The sequence below is a fragment of the Schistocerca piceifrons genome, chromosome 2, assembly GCF_021461385.2.
Source record: "Schistocerca piceifrons isolate TAMUIC-IGC-003096 chromosome 2, iqSchPice1.1, whole genome shotgun sequence".
Taxonomy (NCBI): domain Eukaryota; kingdom Metazoa; phylum Arthropoda; class Insecta; order Orthoptera; family Acrididae; genus Schistocerca; species Schistocerca piceifrons.
In genome coordinates this window covers 44,205,463-44,223,972 of record NC_060139.1, presented here as the reverse complement: position 1 = coordinate 44,223,972, position 18,510 = coordinate 44,205,463, and the positions used below count along the sequence as shown (strand labels likewise).

At 47.5% G+C, this 18,510-nt stretch overlaps 6 non-coding genes across 6 annotated transcripts; 5 read left to right on the top strand and 1 right to left on the bottom strand.

Annotated features, from left to right (window-relative positions):
- Positions 1-6,791: 6,791 nt before the first annotated feature.
- On the top strand, positions 6,792-6,864 carry Trnav-aac. The gene has a single exon. It is a non-coding gene; the product is annotated as a tRNA-Val (tRNA).
- A 6,476-nt stretch (positions 6,865-13,340) lies between these two features.
- On the top strand, positions 13,341-13,413 carry Trnav-cac. The gene has a single exon. It is a non-coding gene; the product is annotated as a tRNA-Val (tRNA).
- Positions 13,414-13,571: 158 nt separating this feature from the next.
- On the top strand, positions 13,572-13,644 carry Trnav-aac. Its single transcript has one exon. It is a non-coding gene; the product is annotated as a tRNA-Val (tRNA).
- A 194-nt stretch (positions 13,645-13,838) lies between these two features.
- Positions 13,839-13,910, bottom strand: Trnap-agg. The gene has a single exon. It is a non-coding gene; the product is annotated as a tRNA-Pro (tRNA).
- Positions 13,911-14,312: 402 nt separating this feature from the next.
- Positions 14,313-14,385, top strand: Trnav-cac. Its single transcript has one exon. It is a non-coding gene; the product is annotated as a tRNA-Val (tRNA).
- Positions 14,386-14,543: 158 nt separating this feature from the next.
- Trnav-aac lies at positions 14,544-14,616 on the top strand. The gene has a single exon. It is a non-coding gene; the product is annotated as a tRNA-Val (tRNA).
- Positions 14,617-18,510: the final 3,894 nt, after the last annotated feature.

The following is an 18,510-nucleotide window of genomic DNA, read 5'->3' as shown; positions in this document are numbered from 1 at the left end:
TAAATTGTTAAACAAACTGGTGGTATGAAAAGAAAGTTATATTGATGGGTCCCCCCTTGCACGTTTTCCTTAATTCCAGGAAGTACCACGTATCACTGGTGTTCATCATCGCGATCGATTCGACAGTAGTTCGTCCTCGAAGGCAGCGGCAGTCATCGGTGTACGCAGTGGCGACGAGTTTGGTCACCCCCGCACCACCCTGTCATATCTATTATCATGCTGTCTGCAGGAGATGTGGAGGATTCTACATCTACATCTACATTTATACTCCGCAAGATACCCAACGGTGTGTGGCGGAGGGCACTTTACGTGCCACTGTTATTACCTCCCTTTTCTGTTCCAGTCGCGTGTGGTTCGCGGGAAGAACGACTGTCTGAAAGCCTACGTGCGCGCTCGAATCTCTCTAATTTTACATTCGTGATCTCCTCGGGAGGTATAAGTATGGGAAAGCAATATATTCGATACCTCATCCAGAAACGCACCCCCTCGAAACCTGGCGAGCAGCTACACCGCGATGCAGAGCGCCTCTCTTGCAGAGTCTACCACTTGAGTTTGCTAAACATCTCCGTAACGCTATCACGGTTACCAAATAACCCTGTGACGAAACGCGCCGCTCTTCTTTGGATCTTCTCTATCTCTTCCGTCAACCCGATCTGGTACGGATCCCACACTGATGAGCAATACTCAAGTGTAGGTCGAACGAGTGTTTTGTAAGACACCTCCTTTGTTGATGGACTACATTTTCTAAGGACTCTCCCAATGAATCTCAACCTGGTACCCGCCTTACCAACAATTAATTTTATATGATCATTCCACTTCAAATCGTTCCGCACGCATACTCCCAGATATTTTACAGAAGTAACTGCTACCAGTGTTTGTTCCGCTATCATGTAATCATAAAATAAAGGATCCTTCTTTCTATGTATTCGCAATACATTACATTTGTATATGTTAAGGGTCAGTTGCCACTTCCTGCACCAAGTGCCCATCCGCTGCCGATCTTCCTGCACTTCGCTACAATTTTCTAATGCTGCAACTTCTCTGTATATTACAGCATCATCCGCGAAAAGCCGCATGGAACTTCCGACACTATCTGCTAGGTCATTTATATATATTGTGAAAAGTAATGGTCCCATAACACTCCCCTGTGGCACGCCAGAGGTTACTTTAACGTCTGTAGACGTCTCTCCATTGAGAACAACATGCTGTGTTCTGTTTGCTAAAAATTCTTCAATCCAGCCACACAGCTGGTCTGATATTCCGTAGGCTCTTACTTTGTTTATCAGGCGACAGTGCGGAACTGTATCGAACGCCTTCCGGAAGTCAAGGAAAATAGCATCTACCTGGGAGCCTGTATCTAATATTTTCTGGGTCTCATGAACAAATAAAGCGAGTTGGGTCTCACACGATCGCTGTTTCCGGAATCCATGTTGATTCCTGCAGAGTAGATTCTGGGTTTCCAAAAACGACGTGATACTCGAGCAAAAAACATGTTCTAAAATTCTAAAACTGCTCCTCGTCTGTGGGTAATGGGCCTACCAAAGAGCCGTCTTCCACGTCGTACCTCCACGAGTCAGAGGAAAGAGGCTGTCGGTGCGGTTCGTCGGCTACCAAAGAGGCCATTGTTCTGATCCCTCGCGACTGCGAAGAAGCTCTATTTTCTCCCTTCATCTCCGAACGGGTGTACAGGAGAAAAAAAAAGTCCATCGTCTCAGTTCCTAAATTGTTAAATAAACAGGTGGTGTGAAAAGAAAGTTATATTGGTGGGTCCTCCCTCCGGAGCAAGGACATACACGACACTGTCGAAATCAGTACGATTGTGTATATCTGTCCCCAAGAGACAGTTGTCAAACGGCATCCGTCGGCGTTTCTTGTGTTTGAGGGGTGGTCGCTTCTCCCGAACGTACGTCTCCGTGCTAGAATGCGAATGTAGATCTGACTCTTCTGCGCCTTCCGAGAGGAAAGCTTGAGTTGGCACGACTCGTGGATCAACATCCATCCTCTCGTTTCGCGGTGGCAGTCGCTGATCGGTTTACCTGGCGACTCCGTCCGCTGAGAACGGGTGGTGTTTGCCTGATGAATAACATGTCCGTCTGTTTGCCATGGTAACCTATCGCGATCCCCACCGCTCGACGTCGCAAGTGCCGTATTTTGTGCGCCAGACGTCATAGGTGCCGCCACTTGTGCATAAGTAATTAGCATAATCGATGGAGGAACATATTGTACCACTTCTCCCGGTAGAGTCTGTGTGATCCACCGCTGCAAACAATTAGAGCAGGGCTTAACAACTGGCCGGTTTTGAGCGCCAGTACTCGCGTCTGCTCAGGAATGTGCTCGCGAGCAGGTGCACGGTCGCGGAGTAGGGAAGGAGGGGAGGGAGGGGAAATGCGCGCGCACGTTTGAATAGGGCCGCAGCATGCCTATTGAATTCGCACCGACTGTGTAACGTTTAAAAGTACTAAGATCAGCTCTAACAGTCACTTCGCTGGTTAAGGATCATGTCAAGTCGCCGTTGTGTAACCCCAACCTGCTTTCGCAGTTCAACCCCCATTGGGAGGAATTGTATCGGTTTACAGAAAAAGATGGAGTTGCAAAATGTTTAGTATGTCACAAAACGCTGAATTCTTTTAGGAAATTTAATTTGCAGCGACATTATACCAGCGCAGTTCAATAAGTAATGCAACACTTTTTTTTTTCTCGGCCAATTTTGGTTGAAAAAACCGGATATTTCTTGTGGAATATTTTCAAACATTCCCGCTTCGTCTCGTATAGTTTCATTGACTTCCGACAGGTGGCAGCGCTGTACGGAGCTGTTAAAATGGCGTCTGTAACGGATGTGCGTTGCAAACAACGGGCAGTGATCGAGTTTCTTTTGGCGGAAAACCAGGGCATCTCAGATATTCATAGGCACTTGCAGAATGTCTACGGTGATCTGGCAGTGGAAAAAAGCACGGTGAGTCGTTGGGCAAAGCGTGTGTCATCATCGCCGCAAGGTCAAGCAAGACTGTCTGATCTCCCACGTGCGGGCCGGCCGTGCACAGCTGTGACTCCTGCAATGGCGGAGCGTGCGAACACACTCGTTCGAGATGATCGACGGATCACCATCAAACAACTCAGTGCTCAACTTGACATCTCTGTTGGTAGTGCTGTCACAATTGCTCACCAGTTGGGATATTCAAAGGTTTGTTCCCGCTGGGTCCCTCGTTGTCTAACCGAACACCATAAAGAGCAAAGGAGAACCATCTGTGCGGAATTGCTTGCTCGTCATGTGGCTGAGGGTGACAATTTCTTGTCAAAGATTGTTACAGGCGATGAAAGATGGGTTCATCACTTTGAACCTGAAACAAAACGGCAATCAATGGAGTGGCGCCACACCCACTCCCCTACCAAGAAAAAGTTTAAAGCCATACCCTCAGCCGGTAAAGTCATGGTTACAGTCTTCTGAGACGCTGAAGGGGTTATTCTGTTCGATGTCCTTCCCCATGGTCAAACGATCACCTCTGAAGTGTATTGTGCTACTCTTCAGAAATTGAAGAAACGACTTCAGCGTGTTCGTAGGCACAAAAATCTGAACGAACTTCTCCTTCTTCATGACAACGCAAGACCTCACACAAGTCTTCGCACCCGAGAGGAGCTCACAAAACTTCAGTGGACTGTTCTTTCTCATGCACCCTACAGCCCCGATCTCGCACCGTCGGATTTCCGTATGTTTGGCCCAATGAAGGACGCAATCCGTGGGAGGCACTACGCGGATGATGAAGAAGTTATTGATGCAGTACGACGTTGGCTCCGACATCGACCAGTGGAATGGTACCGTGTAGGCATACAGGCCCTCATTTCAAGGTGGCGTAAGGCCGTACCATTGAATGGAGATTACGTTGAAAAATAGTGTTGTGTAGCTAAAAGATTGGGGAATAACCTGGTGTATTTCAATGCTGAATAAAACAACCCCTGTTTCAGAAAAAAAATGTGTTGCATTACTTATTGAACTGCCCTCGTATGTCGTACCACGCGAAAGACTACGGAAGTGGAAAATGTGATGGACCAGATCGTGCACAGGAAGTTATTAAACTTAAAAGGAAGCTATCCGAAGAAGATCTGGACGACGAAGAAAAATCAACTGAGGCAGCTCTCAGAGTGAGTTACAAAATTGCTTTGCTTTTGGCAAAATCCCTGCGCCCCTTCACTGAAGACGATTTAATAAAAGAATGTTTGGTAACTGCAGCGGAACATTCGTGTCCATCTCAAGTTGAACAGTTTCTGATTGTGCTACTATCTAACATGACTATTATGCGTCGCATACAGGACATGGCAGACGACGTCCAGAGCCAGCTTGCAAATATCTGTAAAGATTTTATGGCGTATTCTCTAGCTCCGGACGAAAGCGTTGATATCACTGGAACACCGCAGCTTGCCACATTTATTAGAGGTGTTAATAGAGATCTTCAGGTGAGGGAGGATCTCCTCGATGTAGTAGCCATGAAGAACAGATCAACTGGAGGTGATATTTTAAGTAGTGTTGAAGAAAGTGTTGAAAATATAGGATTGTCGTGGAATTCTTTAGTTTCAGTGTCTACAGACGGTGCACCAGCGATGACAGGGAAAAAATCAGGTTTCGTTGCGCTGTTGAAGGAGAAGATGCAAAAACTAACCGTGCCGAATGAAATAAGGGGCGTTCACTGTGTGATCCACCAGGAAAACTTATGTGCAAAGAGTATCACTCTAAAAAATGTGATGAGTGTTGTTGTTCGTACAACCAATTATATATGGAAGCATGGGCTACAACACAGACAATTTAAAAGCTTTCTTGAGGATGTAGAAAACCAGTATGGTAGCCTGCCTTATTACAGCGAAGTCCGCTGGCTTAGTCGTGGCGAATTATTAAATCTATTTTTATGCCTATTAGATGAGATAAATATGTTCATGGAAATAAATAACACGTGTGTTCCTGAATTGAAAGAGCCTTCATGGAAATGTGATCTCGCGTTCTTAGCAGATTTAACTAGCCATCTGAATGCTTTGAACATTTCACTACGAGGTAAAGATCTGCTAAGTACTCATTTCATAGATCGAATACGAGCTTTTAAAATGAAATTGACACTTTGGGTGAGTCAGCTGGAAACAGGGAATCTAGCTCATTTTCCTAAATTACCATCCATGCAAGATGTTCACAAAAACTGTGAACGTTATTCACATAGTTTAGTTGCCCTTAAGGAAGAATTTGATCAACGCTTTCAAGATCTGACAGCACTAGACAGTGATTTTGATCTGTTCTCCTCTCCATATTCAGCGAATATTGAAGAGATTCGTCCTGAGCTGCAACTAGAAATTATTGACCTGCAGTGTGACAGAGAATACAGAGACAAATTTCAGAACAGGAAAAACATTTTGGAATTCTACAGACACTTCCCTCAGCATAGATTTCCTCGTTTGCCCAAACTGGCGGCTACAATAATATCAATGTTCGGTTCCACGTATGTTTGTGAACAACTGTTCCCTGGAATGAAATGTAACAAGACGCGCCTGAGAAACGCATTTTCTGATCGAAATTTAAATTGCACAATGCGCCTACAATGCACAACAACAATCACTCCGAACATAAACGCAATTGTAAAGGGCAAAAAGTACAAGATAACCTAGAATCCCACCCTTCAGTGACACCTTTATTGTGTAACAGTTCACAAATTAATACGAATGTAGATGCATACACTAAGCTAATAAAATTATCTGGCACTGTACATTCTCATTTATTTGTTTCATTTGTCGCAGTAATAAATCGTGAGTGATATCCCTGCAGGTGGCCGCGAATTTACATTGACTGGCGGCAGCTGTTGTGTGCCCCACGTGACTCTCCCCACTCTACGCTCTGGTCCGGTAGTGGGGGTAGCGTGCTCGCGCTGCTCCGTGCTCGCGCCTTGCTGCTCACAGCTTGCTCCGCGAGCACGTATGTTGTGAAGCCCTGAATTAGAGCGAACATGACCCTCCTGCCCACATCCTGAGCATGTGTGCGATTGTCCATCGTACATGATAATTGCACGAACTCTGACAATGTTTTAATATGAGGAACTTATTCCGTCTATTCGATTTTGACATGTCTTACTCCGTTGAATATGGAAAACGTAGTAAAAGTCTCGCTACTAAGCTACGTGGCTAGCAACAATCCCGCACGGCTAAAAAGCGCAGATAACGGACTCCATGGGTACCTCAAAGGATAAATCAAATACCAGAAGGGTCCTAATGCCAAGGCAACGGTATTCAAAGGTAACAGCGCAGAAACGTCCAGGTTTGATTACAGCGCAAGTAACTACCTTCGTGAACACTTCTTGATAACCATCTTACCATCAACTACACAGAGCGTGGTTGAAGTGTGAATGCCAGTTATGTCCTGGGGATCTGCACATAAAATGTTCGCGTCATGGTCGGCGGGGAGCTATTGGTTTCTACATGTAAAGCTACTGCAACTGGACTACCACTGCCTGCTGCTAGAAAAAAGGTTGAGGCAGTCAAAATAAATACCGTGTGCGCAAGCACGTACGGAGAAGAGCTGAGGCACTGTCGAATAGTCAAGCATGAAACCTTCATCACGTCTGCTTCACACGCAGAAGGTCCCCGGTTCGATCCCGGGCGGGAACAGTATTTTCCTGCCTATGTCGCATACTACTCCAGTGAGCCACGTCATGTGTGGATCTGCTGCATGTACCTTCGTCATGCAAGTGCCGCATTTATTGAATTTTTAAGTTACGATGGCAACCTTGTTACAAGTTCTCTGTGGAGCAATCATGGAAGCAGTAGTTTCCGTGGTGTAGCGGTTATCACGTCTGCCTAACACGCAGAAGGTCCCCGGTTCGATCCCGGGCGGAAACACTTTTTCATCACTTTAAACAAGACATACCGACAAGCATTTGCTACGATCTGTACCGAAATCTTGGTAATCACCTTCATACGTCGGACCAGAGGGTCAGTTCCTTAGAGCAAATATGAAATTAGTTTTACATTGACGAGCAGCTTTTTGCGCTGACTCAGCCACCGACGTGCGACCACTTTGCACAAAACGCTAGGGCTCGTCTGGGATTTGAACCCGGGACTTCCTGCACCCTAAGCAGGAATCATACCCCTAGACCAACTTTTTTTTTTTTTTTCTTAGAAAACCTCTGAGGCCAGTAGAATACTTGTCATAGGTTGTAGAACATCCCTTTCATTCAGTGTACTGCCATGTGTTAGATGCTGCTCCAGATAGCTCCGCTCCTTGCAGAAAGGTTTAAAAAATGAAAGCCTTCTGTGAGGTTCGAACTCACCACCCCTGGTTTACGAGACCAGTGCTCTACCACTTTTTTTTTTTTCAGAACTGGAAAAAGTCGACCGTGACAGGATTCGAACGTGCAATCTTCGGATCCGAAGTCCGACGCCTTATCCATTTTTTTTTCTTTTTTTTTCTCTACGACATTTTTATATGTTTCCCTGTTTCTTTTGACGCCTTAACCACGTTTTTTTGCTTTATTATTTTTTTATTTGTTTTGTTTTTTTTAATATATTTTTGTATTATTTTTTTATGAAAAACGAAACCCTTAACCTTCTTTGAAAATAAATTGGAATGGTGAAAATGACAACGAAAAGACTTCGCCCTTGGGCATAGTAGAAGTGCTGCTCGAAGAATAAACGTAACATAAACACAGCTTCTTATCTCACTCAATGAAAGGTCCTGTAGCCAGTGTCCAGCGAGTCAGTGAAGGCCGCAGTGTGAGGGGGAGTCTGGACGCGACACAGAAGCAGTGGGGCCTCTTCGCGGCACTACTGGTGTCCCGCGGCCCGACCTCACCCCTTCACACTCAGTTGACCTATCCGATACCCATGCGATGAAACGCTATTTTAAGCATATTGCCGAAGAGTTTCCCATGATTCGGGTACGTGCATGTTTTGGCGAATTCGATAGCCATAAACATCTTGAATTCCAAATAATTGTCACCGCCAAAATTATTAAAGATGTAGCTGGAATAGGTACCCAGCAACCACAAAACTGCATTGTTTTTCGTCTGCGGATAAAAATGCACATCGGGACGAGACAGTAGTGCTGACGAAACATTGGCGGTTGTAGTCCTGGTAATAAGAGCTATTTTTTCTCGAAGCCAAACACAGTTCTGGAGACGTTCCCCGCAGGTGTAACGGTGGATAACTGTATCCGTCAGTTGGCAGCGACGACAGAGAGGGGTGTCACTGAGCCCGATTTTATGTAACCTCTCGTTCGTGCTAACCACGTCATTGATGGCTTTGTACCAGGCAGTGCGAGCATCGGAACTGAGGACACGGGAACTGACATTGCGCCATACGATATCCCAGTTCATGCCACCGAGCTTCGTTGCCAATGGATTCGTTCCTTCGTGTTGTCTCCAGTCCGCTATTATGGCTTGTGCAGTTAAATGTTGAGAGTTTATGACCTCTTTACTGATGTAGCTCCGTGAAAGGTAATAATCTCTGATATGTTTTAGCCGATAACTGATGGGCTGAATATTCAGCGGTGGGTCAAGACTTTGCGGCCTGACGGCAGTGAATAATTGCGCTGTAATGCCGGAAGGATCATTGTTAATTATAGCGGCCGTCCTTGTAACATAGAGAGCCATCGCTTTCACCTTGATATCAACTAATCCCATCCCTCCACTCTGGGGGTGGAGTGTCGCAGTTTTGGCAGACACGCGAAAAATTTCCCCTCGCCAAATAAAATTGGTTACCTTCGACATAATTTGCTTAGCAATGACTGCAGGCAGTGGCAGGAGCTGCGCCATGTAGAAGGCTTTGGATAAAATACAGGAGTTGACTAGATGAATCCGATCAAATTGATTGAGGCTTCTGTGGGAATTGTCAATGAGAGCACCGTGAAGTTTACGCACAATTTCCCTCCAGTTTGCCGCCGCCATCTTTAAAGAGGACGCCGTCAATATGATGCCGAGAGCCTTGTGGACGCTGACTTCCTGAGCGTAGCCAACTCGCAAATGCTGGAGGCCACAGAGGTTAATAAATTTACTTTTCTTGTCATTCAATTGAGCCCCCGACGCCAAACAGTATTGCTGGAGGTGAGCCGCTAAAGTGGTGACGTCATTCTCATTGCGGACAACCACACCCACATCGTCGGCATAGGCGCCTACGACAGTTTTTTCTCCTGAAAGTGTTAGCCCTGTGAGTTTCGCCTGCAGTTGGAGTAACAGAGGTTCGAGTGAAAGAACAAAAAGTAACATGGACAAAGGGCTGCCTTGTGCAATCCCTCTGTTGATTTGAATCGGTTGGGTTAGTTGCGAGTTGACAGAAAGTCTTGCGTTGATCCCCAGTGCCATGTTTGTGATCATGTCAATCGTGTTCTGCAAGAAACCGAATCTTTTCATGGTTTCAAGGAGGTACTCGTGAGCGACGAGGTCAAAGGCTTTAAAAAAGTCCAGAAAGATCAGCCCACACTTCACGTTACTGGCGTTCGTTAAAGCAATGATATCCCGGTAAAAAGCTGTCGTTTGCAATACAGTTCTCCCGAAGGCACATGTCTGCTGACGTCCAATGAATTTTGCAGTGAGGGGCATCATTCGCGTGTTGATTGCACGGGCGACTATTTTATAATCGGAGTTTAACAATGAAACGGGGCGGAAGTTGGCGATATTTTTGGTACCTCTGCTTTTAGGGATAAGCACAATTGTGCATTCCTTAAAGGCAAGTGGTATAGGCTGCCCTTGAAAAACTTCGTTCACTAATTGGGTGATTTTGTCCCCGATGATGTGCCAATACCTCCTGTAAAATTCAATGGGTAATCCGTCAGGACCAGGGGACTTCCTGATCGGCAAGTGCCAGACAATCTCCAAAACATATTTATCACTAAATTCCAAAGAAATAGTGTCATTGTCTTCTCTAGTTATAGTAGAGGAAATGGCACTAAACAGTTCGTCATAGCAGTCGTCATGAGTAGCCGCTGACGTGTAGGTGTCAACAAAATAGTCGTGTAGTGCCTTGATAATCTCTCACTGGGTGTCGACAGTCGTGCCATCACCGAGTTTCAGGGCCTCAATAAAAGTCCTCCTTCTGTTCTTAGCATGTTTAACAAGGTGGTATAGAGCGGCTGTTTCATCGTCCCTGACCGACTTCACTTAAGATTTGATCTTAAGACCTTCCAGCTGCATCCTCTTAAGATTGATTAATTTCGCCTTTATTTTTCGAATGTCGTCTATTCTGGTGTTTGCGGCGTCGGCTCTATCACAGAGGTCGCGTAAGATAGTGTAGTAGAACTCCATCGTCTTCTTTATCGCGGCTGCTCTGTCAATACCGAAGAATATAACAACTTTTCGCAGTTTGGGTTTTGCATGCTGAGTCCACCACGCTATGGTGCTACGAAAGTTTGTGGTAGTGCGCAAGCACTGCTCCCAAGCGCGTCGCACCGCCGCCTCTAGGTCAGCATCCGTTAATAAGGAGACGTTCAAGTTCCATTGATTTTTATACCAACGCGTTGGTTGTGGCAGCAAATTCAGGCACGCAACGACACCACTGTGATCAGAGAAGCTGGAGGGTATTGTTTCAATTTGTAACAAGACTTTCTCTAAAACGTCGGAAACATAAATCCTGTCAATTCTGCTGCAGGAATTCGCGACGATGTGTGTGAATCGTACCAAGGTCGGTTACCTAATTTCCCACGCGACTTTCAGTTTGAGGTCGGTCACGAGACGCTTTAATTCAGGCGAATAATTAAAATTCGGGGACTGATCTTTCTGGGATAAATCACAATTAAAATCATCTCCAATGATAACACGTTCCGGATTTTTCCGTAACAAATAGATGATTTGTTCCTTAAAAAAGTTTGCTCGTTCCGCTCTATAGGTACTGCCAGAAGGCGCGTACAAGTTAATGATGGTGACGCCAAAAACGGTGACACCCACACCTCTACCGGAATCTAACTTGTCAACCTGAGTGGCGGGAATGCCTTCTCTAAGTAAGATGGCAGTCGCCACGTTCGAGTCGGGGGAAAAATTTGTAATAGCAAGAAAACCAGGAAGAGTTAAGTGTGGCATGGCCACCTCCTGCAAAAGAGCGATATCTGTTCCCGACTCATAGAGATATTGTTTTAAGGCACTCAGTTTCACCTCCGACCGGATTTTATTAATATTTAATGTCGTGATCGTATAGGCCTGCGACATTATGACAGTACGTTGAAGAGGCGGAAGGAGCAAATATCTTTAAAGGGCAACATCTTCATGCCATTCCATATTTGTGGACGGGAAAGTCGTGTCTGTGACGTCACTGAGTTGTATTCTTGCGTCTTTGTTCTTACTCTTTTTACGCACAGCATTTACATTAGGTTGCACTCGGATCCTGGGGCGGACACTGTGGAGCACCTCCGCAGCTGGCGGCGTGGGAGGGTCGTGGGTGACGTCAAGCTGCTCTCCCGGCACATCCCGCGAAGGGATCGCACGCGGCGACACCGCCGGCGAGCGAGCAGCTGAACTATCACTCGCACTATCAGCCTGTTTGGCAACATTCTCTGCCCGCAGCTGTTTGTTGTCACCGACAGATCCGGACAGCTGTGTTTGTATTATTTCCTGGAGTTGTTGACATTCCCCTTGTTGTGAGTCCTGAACCGAAGCGGCTGCTACGTGATGTGTACCGTCGGCGCTCAGAGATGTTTGTATACCACCATCACAGGCCTCTGTGTGTGTACTTCCTGCAGGAATGTGAGCCACACGTACAGGTTGGTCGGCCTGAGTTGGCTGTCGCGGAAGTTCTAAGGCACTAGCCAGCGGCAACTGCTAAACTTTCACGGAAGTATCGGCACTTGAAATTGTGGGAGGAGAAGCGTCCACAATAGCCTCACCAATTGGAGCTTTCGCTTCCGAGCCGGATTCCCGATCGTCCTTTTTCGCGGTCTCATGCGCAGTAGAGGTGTCGGTATCAGAGCCACTGCTGTCACAAGTTCTGCGCCTCTTATTGGTCGCAGCATCGAGTTTTGTAGGGGGCAACGCACCTTTGTCTCTCCGAACCAGAACCGGAAACTCATCAGAACGAATTTCTTGTTGCTGTTCCGAAGGCATTGCAGAACTAGGGAGCCCAATCTCTGTCATCGGCTTGGCTGCCACTACATCCGCCAAAGTAAGCCTTTTACGCTGCTGGAGGGAATCTTTAACACAAACATGCGCCTGGGGCAGTCTTGACGCAAGTGGCCACTCTCATTACAGATATGACAGGTCGGTGTTTGGCCAATGTAAGTAACGTGAGCCTTATAGTCACAAACAAGTATATGGGATGGAATATTCTGCTTGACATGCATTTCTACAGATCGAACGCCACTGTAACATTGTAACCTATGTTGACTTGACCACCGTTCATGTCGAATCTGTTTAACGTCACCGAATTTGGACAGTACCTCCTTTAGATAACAATTTTCTACTTCAGGGGGTAAGTTAAAAATACGCACGTTCGTGTAGACTACATCGGCTTTGGAAATGAGCACTGTACTTACAGAGTCGTCCCGGTGTCGGAAAATAGCACTTCCTCCGTGCTTCGCCATGATCTTCTCCAGTAATACAGGATTCAGTAATTTAACAAAGAAACAATACTGCTCGGTATCATAATAGGCGGTGTGCACTTGGTCAGATGTAATCCCAATAACATCAACGATCCAGTCATGTATCTCCAGTGAACTCGGTTGCACAGATCGGGTGGACTTGTCGAAATCAAAACGGAGTGTACACTTTCGCGGAAATAACCTGGACATTGCAGCAGATGGCGAGCGGTTAACCCGCTACTATAAGACCGCAACAAAAATACAAATGGGAAACGATATAAACTGCAGAATAACACAACACTTGCAAACAGAAATATGAGTTGAAAACACGCCTTGTGAACACGCGGTGGAGCGGAGCACTGACACGTCCGACCAGCACGGTGTCGCAAGCGCGACTGCCCCTAGACCAACGAGCCCTGTGACACGGCGAATGCCAATTATTGCAGCCCTCGACGTCGTCCAGGGTGCCCTGGGGGTTTCGTGTACGCTGGCGGGATGGGGGCGCCGCGAATTCCCGCGGTCGGCGGCCTTCCTGGGCTATTGGTACCTTCATGTAGAGCTGCCGCTGGGCTCGCACTGCCTGCTGCTGACAAAGTGATTGCTTTTGCTGATATGACTTGCAATAACGACTGCGCGAAACGCCGCTATCTCGTTAGGGGTGCTACGGCAGACACCCTCTCGAGCACCCCGAAGACTTCTTGAGCCCTCGGCTGTGATGGGTTCCAGGCTGACAAAAGAACTGTCGTGTGTGCATTCGCGGACGAGAGAAAGGCTGAGGCAAGTTCGAGTGAACAAGGATGGACTGCTCGGGTCCGTCGTTTCCGTAGTGTAGCGGTTATCACGTCTGCTTCACACGCAGAAGGTCCCCGGTTCGATCCCGGGCGGGAACAGAATTTTCCTGCCTCTGTCGTATTGTCCTCCAATGAGCCACGTCGTGTGTGGATCTGCTGCATGTCTCTTCGTTTTGCAAGTACCACATTTATTGAATTTTTTAGTTACGATGGCAACATCACTACAAGTTGTCTGTGAAGTAAGGTGCACACAAGCAGTTTCCGTGGTGTAGCGGTTATCACGTCTGCCTAACACGCAGAAGGTCCCCGGTTCGATCCCGGGCGGAAACACTTTTTCATCACTTTAAGCAAGACTTACTAACATGCATCTGCTACCATCTGTACCCGAACCCTTCGTAATCGCCTTCACGCGTTGGATCAGAGTGTCAATTGCTCACATCGAATAAGAAATTCATTTGATATTGACGGCGAGCTTTTTGCGCTGACTCAGCCACTGACGTGCGATCAGTTTGCACAAAACGCTAGGGCTCGTCCGGGATTTGAACCCGGGACCTCCTGCACCCTAAGCAGGAATCATACCCCTAGACCAACGAGCCCTGTGACACGGCGAATGCCAATTATTGCAGTCCCTCGACGTGGTCCAGGGTGACCTGGGGGTCTCGTGTACGCTGGCGGGATGGGGGCGCCGCGAATTCCCGCGGTCGGCGGCCTTCCTGGGCTATTGGTACCTTCATGTAGAGCTGCCGCTGGGCTCGCACTGCCTGCTGCTGAGAAAGTGATTGCTTTTGCTGATATGACTTGCAATAACGACTGCGCGAAACGCCGCTATCTCGTTAGGGGTGCTACGGCAGACACCCTCTCGAGCACCCCGAAGACTTCTTGAGCCCTCGGCTGTGATGGGTTCCAGGCTGACAAAAGAACTGTCGTGTGTGCATTCGCGGACGAGAGAAAGGCTGCGGCAAGTTCGAGTGAACAAGGATGGACTGCTCGGGTCCGTCGTTTCCGTCGTGTAGCGGTTATCACGTCTGCTTCACACGCAGAAGGTCCCCGGTTCGATCCCGGGCGGGAACAGAATTTTCCTGCCTCTGTCGTATTGTCCTCCAATGAGCCACGTCGTGTGTGGATCTGCTGCATGTCTCTTCGTTTTGCAAGTACCACATTTATTGAATTTTTTAGTTACGATGGCAACATCACTACAAGTTGTCTGTGAAGTAAGGTGCACACAAGCAGTTTCCCTGGTGTAGCGGTTATCACGTCTGCCTAACACGCAGAAGGTCCCCGGTTCGATCCCGGGCGGAAACACTTTTTCATCACTTTAAGCAAGACTTACTAACATGCATCTGCTACCATCTGTACCCGAACCCTTCGTAATCGCCTTCACGCGTTGGATCAGAGTGTCAATTGCTCACATCGAATAAGAAATTCATTTGATATTGACGGCGAGCTTTTTGCGCTGACTCAGCCACTGACGTGCGATCAGTTTGCACAAAACGCTAGGGCTCGTCCGGGATTTGAACCCGGGACCTCCTGCACCCTAAGCAGGAATCATACCCCTTTTTTTTTTTTTTTTTTATTTTTTTTTTTTACGATCTAAAAACACATGACTGACGTGATCAAAAGCCTTATAAAAATCAAGGAAGGCAAAGGCACAATGTACGTTTGTAACCGCCGCAACCGAGACAACATCCCGATATTCGGCTACTGGTGTCAGAATAGATCTATCATGAAAACAACATTGATGTGCACCAATCACACCCCGAAGCAGAGAAGACAGCCGGCTATTGAGCGCTCTAGCAGCTGTCTTATAGTCAAAATTCAGCAATGTGAGCGGACGAAGATTGGCAGCAGATAAACGACCAGAGGACTTCGGAATTAAAACAATTTTCCCTACTTTAAAATCGGCAGGCACATCCATCCCTCTGACAATCTCATTTAAAATCTGCGTAAAAATGCCACCCAAAAGAGGCCAAAAACGGAGATAAAATTCTTTAGGCAGGCCGTCTGGACCCGGCGATTTACTGGACGGAGAGCGAGCAATAAAATCGAAAACATCATCTACCTGGAACTCCCGGAGAAATTCGCCGTTCGCGTCAGGCGCGATCGTCGCAGTTAGATCCCCAAAGACATCATCCGAAAGAGACTCACCAGAATCATCGGCAGAATAGAGACTAGTGTAATACTGATGAAGAGCACGAACCATTTCCTCTTGTGCACTAAGCTGTCGCCCATCATCCACCGTAAGAGAAGAGATGAAGGAGCGACGACGACGAGTCTGATGCCGTAGCAGGTGGTACAAGGATGTCAGTTCACCTTCAACAAGAGAGTGAGGTTTCGACTTAACTCGCAGACCATCCATCTGTCGTCGTTTAAGGCTCAAGAGCTTGGCTTTAATACGACGAACATCATGGATCCGCAGTGGAGAGGTACCCGCCGCGTCATATAGTTCACGCAGGACAGAGTAGTAATATTCATACGTGTTCTTAAAATCACGCGTCCTAGCAGCACAGTAGAAAATCAAAGTCTGACGAATCTTGGGCTTGGCAAACGCAGTCCACCAAACCAGCAAGGAGGGGTATCGCGGGACAGAGCGAAGACATCGCTCCCACACGCCACTTATAACATCATCCATAGCACTTTCGGCAAGGTGGGAAACATTTAACATCCACTGGGAACGATAAAGTTTTGCAGGTTGGCGACTAAGATTTACAGTTGCAGTAAAAGCACAATGGTCAGAAAAACTAGTAGGAATAACATCGACAGAAAGAATTTTATCACATAAAAAATCAGATAAATAGAATCTGTCGAGTCTACTGCATGAGGACGCGGTAAAAAACGTATATTTCACCAGGGTTGGATATTTGTGTTCCCAAACATCACGCAGATGCATCGTACGAACTAAGTCATGTAAATCACGGCAATAATTAAAATTGGGGGACTGGTCTGCAGGGCGTAAAACACAATTAAAATCGCCTCCGAGCAGGAGACTCCGAGGACTCTGGCGCAAAAGATAAATAAGCTCTTCTTTATAAAAGCGCGATCGAGCCACAGTGTGACCCGAACCAGAGGGGGCATACAAAACAACGAGGCGGAGATCAAAAAGACGACAACCAATCCCACGGCCAGAGTCAAGGAATTCAATGTCAGTAATAGGAATGCCCTCTCGAAAGAAAAGAGCAGTTCCTGTTGAATATTCCGGCGCGACATTAAAAACAGTTTGAAATCCAGGTAGAGAGAGATCAGAAAACAACACTTCCTGCAAAAACACTACGTCCGCACAGGCGTCGTAAATAAACTGCCGCAAAGAGGCAATGCGAACGTCGGACTCAATACGGTTAACATTTAAGGTAAGAAAGGTGTATGCTTGAACCATAGAGAGAAAAGCGAGAAAACAAATCACCTACACCGACGCACCAGCGTCACAGTCCATAGCAGGGGTGACGGAGGCATCCGAGGGAGGGGGACTGCTACCCCGTTCCGCGGATCCCTTACGTTTCGGTTTTTTACGAACAGCATTAACGTTCGGCTGAACGCGTAACTTGCGTCGGCTGACGGGCAAGGAAACTTCAGCCGCCGGTGACGTAGGAGGGTCAAGTTCTGTATCCGACACCACCCGCGCCGGTCCACATGCGGGATCCGGGGTCGCGGGGGAAACATCCGACAAAACGGAATGGTCAACACCTGCACTAGCTTCCGGCAAACATGGACTGCACGGAGGCGAAACGTGAGCAGGAAGGTCCGAGGCCGCAGAGTTGGAAGTAAGCGGAGCAGCTCCGCTTGCAGAGGTATGGGGCAGCGAAGCAGGAAGTTGTCGCGGCTCCACTTGTTGTGACATCGAAGTCGGTTCGGAAGACGGCGCCAACAGGCCCGACCGACGACCCGACTCGAGAGAAGCTGCGTCGGAGGCCGGAGGGGCGCCAGCAGCCGCCACCGGAACCGCTACCTCAGGAGGGCAGGGAGCAGCTACAGTACACAGTGGCTCGGAGGATGCCGGTCGCTCGGACTGGGGCATCTCAGGGAGATCCTCATCCGTACTATTTCCATCGTGTGGGCGACGCCTCTTATTATTCAAAAGTGGCACACCCACCTGAGGGACAGACGGAACAACATCAGATTTAGCACGCAAAGGAGGAAATTCTGTATCAGGGGTGCGCAAAACCTGTGGCGGGGCGCTACTACCACTGGACTGTGCTACACCAAGAGCAGAACCACCTGCAACGAGGTCAGCGACCGTTAACTTGCGACGCTGTTCGAGAGAATTTTTTAAAACAAAAACTCTCCGCGGACAGTCGGTACGCACGTGACCACTTTCATTGCACAAAAAACAGGTGCCAACCTGACCACTATATGTTACATGGACACGATATCCACCGATCTGCAGGTGAGATGGAATATTCTGCTTAACTTGCATTTCGACTGAACGAATACCACTGTAACATTGCAGGCGATGTTGGCTTGACCAGCGTTCAAGGCGAATGCTCTTTACATCACCATACTTCTGTAGACCCTCCTTAAGATAGACATTATCCACCTCCGGTGGAAGGTTGTAAACACGAACATTGGTATACGTGATGGAAGCATTGGAAAGCAGCACGGTACTTACAGAATCATCCCGATGCCGAAAGAGAACTTGATGACCATATTTAGAAAGAATTTTATCAACCTGAAGTGGGTCCATAAACTTAACAAAGAAAACATACAGTTCGGTATCAAAATAAGCAGTGTGCACCTGATCCGAATGAACACCAAAGGTATCTACCAACCAATCATGAATCTCAAGAGAACTAGGTTGCACATGGCGGGTTGACTTGTCAAAAGCAAAACTAACTGTAGCCTGACGAGGAATAACCTGGGACGACATTTTCACAATATGCGGTCGAAACCGCTACACAAAAAACACTGAAATAAGGACAGAAAGTAACACAAGGTACGAAACAACGACGGAGAAATACTCTCAGAAGTTGCACCACAACACGTAACAAAAACGATAGTCCACTATACGTAACGCTACGGCGGAGCGGAAGACTAGGCACGTCCACACTGCACGGCGTCTAAAGCGGAACTGCCCCTAGACCAACGAGCCCTGTGACACGGCGAATGCCAATTATTGCAGTCCCTCGACGTCGTCCAGGGTGACCTGGGGGTCTCGTGTACGCTGGCGGGATGGGGGCGCCGCGAATTCCCGCGGTCGGCGGCCTT